Consider the following 3,696-nt stretch of genomic DNA (forward strand, 5'->3'; position numbering starts at 1 on the left):
GAGGCCACCATTACCTTTGGTCCTTTCGGGATCTGGGGACTCAAAGGAAAGGAAATGGGGTGGTGAAGAGGTCACCCCGTCCTGTCCCTCCTCAGAAAGGCAGTAGTGCAGGCAGGCAGCAAAAGTCACTTCTGCTCCACCCGGGCTTGTGTCATCGGTGACAGGGGATTCCAAAATATTGACGAATATTTGGGAGAAAAAAATAAAAAATAAGAAATAGTCGTTCTGCTCCTCGTAGGGCGGCTGTGTGGATACTGTCCGTGCTCGGGCTCTTAAAAATCCTCCAGGAAAAAAAATAATAAGTATGTGCATTTTTATAGGGAGATAAATTGACAATTTATTTTGTATAACTTCTGATCAATTATTAATCGTTAGTGTCAACAACAGGGTTATAATTACCTTCAGTTATTTAAAGGAATATTTATTTTTTCTTCTCTCTGATCTGGTAATTAGTTAATGCTCTGGAGTAATGAATTCAAAGCTGATTTGATAATGATTGAGACAGTTTTTTCCCTCTCTTTTGCCAACCTCCCTCGCTAGGGGGAGGGGGAAGGGAGGTGTCTCCCCCCGTTTGCAGAAGAGTCCATGTAAATGTAAATCGCTGCGCTTTTCACTTTTCAGAACATAAATAACGATTCTGGGAGGAAAAGGGCGAAATGACAAACAAATAGCGCGCAGCTGGGATGAATAAGGCCGATCAAAGTTAGCGGGGGCCGACGCTTCTCGCAGCCGCAGCCGGTCTGAGTCCCATAAAGGTGCCAGCTACTCTTACCTCTCTCCCTGAGATCAAGGGCGAGAGCGACCAGGACATTTTAACCCCCTGACATCTTTCCGCGAGCGGAGGAGGGGGAAAAAAAAGGCAAAACACACACACACACACACACACACACACACACAAAGGAGGAGGAAAAGGGAAGCAGAGACCTGAGTATTTCTTGTTTGGAGAGTCTTTACTGCCTTCACTATTTGCCCAGGGAAGCGGAGGGGATGGTTTACCTGGTGCCTGCGAAGACCCCCCGTCCAGCCTGAGTAGGATACGCGGGTGGAGGCGGGGGAGCGGCGCAGAGCAACGCGGGGCCGGACTCCGCTCCTGGGAGCGGGAGAGGCGCAGCCTTGCGCGGTTAGACGATCCTGAACTCGCCTCAGCCCTGGGGATGGGGAAACAAGAAGTTATTATTACATTTATTTCCTTTTTTTTCTCTCCTTGCGGGAGCTAGGTAGAGCTTCACAAGGAAGAAGAGCAGCCCGGAGAAACCGCGGCTACCGCCTTGCTCCCGGGGCTCGAGGTGTGGGCAACCCCCTCCTCCTCAGGCCTGGGATCTGGCAGCCAAAGGAGAGGGAACCACGGAAATACTCCCTTCCCCCTCCGCTCCCCTGGACAGGCGTGTGGCGCTGAGCCGAGGTAGAATCTCCATCGTTGCCCCTCTTGCCGCTCCCCTCCAGACCTCCGCTTAATTTAGCGTCAGACGAGGTCTTGGAGTCTCTTTTCGTTTTTTTTTCTTGGTGGTGGGCTGGGTTTTTTTGGTGGTGTGTTTTTTTTTTTTTTTTTTTTTTTGCGCCATGGGTCTCATTTTACTGCATTTCTGCGTGAGATGGACTACATGTATATAGTATTATATATAATAGTCCTAAGTTTTATATATAAAATGCTTTCTCCATGCAACAAAACTGCAGTGGGAATTGCAGTGCAAAATGCAAGTTTTAAAATTAATTCATCCTGACAGGTTTGACATCGCCCGGCTCCCTTTTTCCTGCAACTTCGTCCGCAAATGAATGCCGCTTCCAGAGTGTATGTTTTAATTTGTCACATCAAGGCAATAAAAGGCAGCAATATATACTTAAGCCAGTTAACATTGTAATAACAGGTTTAAAGGAGCAATTAAATGGTAGTGAGTCGCATGTCTGACTTTCTATAGGCATTACCACATCAATAGTACCTTTTAGACTGACTATAACAGCATGATTGTCTCAATTAGTTTAGCTACATGATAGTTATTGTGAACTCTTTGTGAGTAATCAATGTTACGCAAGCTTATGGAAAGAAGGCTTTAATAGGAGTGAGCAGCAGCTGAGGATCACGGACCTCCTGTTTCCAAAAAACACCTTTCTCTCTCTTTTTTTTTCTTCCTTTTCTCTCTCTTCGTTTCTTTCCCCCAACTCGAAAGAAAGAAACGGCAATTTATGGTCTTACAAATCTGTTTCCGAGATCGGTGTAGCTAAACGTAGATTTACAGGCAAATAACGACTTCTGCCGTAGATGATAAACGAAACAGTGCGGATGGCGAGTCACCCCTGCTACGCCTCTCTTTTCTGTTTCCAGTGATGTGTATGTCGCGGTTGTTCATTGTCACGACTCAGCCTGGAGCCACGAATAACCTTGAGGGATGCTCGCCCCAAAGGACGCGTGTGCGCACCGCGCCCAGGGGCGCCGCGGTGTTCCTTTGCCGACACCGGAGCATGGTGACAGACCTGCGTCTGCGTGTAAACCAGAAACGGGGGTGTCCGAGCGAGGGCCAGAAGGTGGAATGACCGCAAAGCAGACTGATAAATACGATATAACGCGGAGAGAAAGGTCCTGCCGGAGCAGCCGGCCGCTTAGCTACTTGTTAATTCTTCTCTGCTTCCAGGCTCTCTCATTAAATAGCGAGCCATGGGTGGCTAATGCAAAATACAGAGGGCTTCAAATTTACTTTGAGTTGCATGAGCTGCTTCAAAACACTAACAAGTTTGTAATGTTTTCTGTCACGGGGGGAGGAAAAAAAGAACGAGAGAGCGTGTACCATTTAAAATTTAAGATAAAGAAGATGCGGGGGTGTTGCTGTTGGTGAAGTTACTCTCATTAGTCTTAACAATGTCTTACCATTAGACAGGGCTGCAGTCAGGCTCAGTCCCTGGATTTCAGATCTGCAAGCTTTTTTTTTTTGCATGCACATTACATTTCTGTCATGCTTTGCAGCAGAACACGATATCCCCGAAGAACCCGAAGAAGAAAAAAAATACTCTGACAGCAACCATTAGTTAAGAGTGCAATGAATAAACCCCTTGCACAAGAGTATCAGGACTAATTAAGATTCTGTTTAGCAGTCCTGGATGGAATGTTAATGTAGCTTTGACTAACTGGGAATAAGCAGGGGGAAAAACTGCATTTTAAGAGGAATGCTGGGGTGATAACATCTCTCACTTCTTCTGTCCAAGGTCTGCCCAAGCCTGTTACAAAGTCATTATCTCAAATTACTCCTGTACTTAATTTTTAGAGGGTTTGGGCAAGATCCCCTGGCGTTGAAGCGCTGCCTAGAGCCTCACAAAGCCAATACTCTCTAAGGGGATAAAGGCTGAATCAACCCACTATCTCTACCTTCGAGAGTTTGCTGGTACCAGTTCCTTGGACAAATACAGTCAGGATTCTGGAGGCAGATTAGGATCTATTGCTGGCGTCTCCTCGCAAATCCCTAAAGGGTTTTTGACCCTTTGAAGTTTCGTCTATTTTGCTTACACAGAAGTTTACATGATTAAATCAGGATTTTACAAGGCTCAACAAGGTAAATTTAGTCACCTCGGAACACTCAACACCAAAAAACCAGTAAAGTATCCAGTTGTCCTGTTATTTGTTTAGCTCCAGAAATACTAGCATGGTGTGATATTTACAGTGATTAGTTTAATAAGGAAGAAAAATATCTGCAAGAATGCTTCAGCAGG

Source organism: Mesitornis unicolor, unplaced genomic scaffold, assembly GCF_000695765.1.
Source record: "Mesitornis unicolor isolate BGI_N332 unplaced genomic scaffold, ASM69576v1 scaffold41105, whole genome shotgun sequence".
Classification (NCBI taxonomy): Eukaryota; Metazoa; Chordata; class Aves; order Mesitornithiformes; family Mesitornithidae; genus Mesitornis; species Mesitornis unicolor.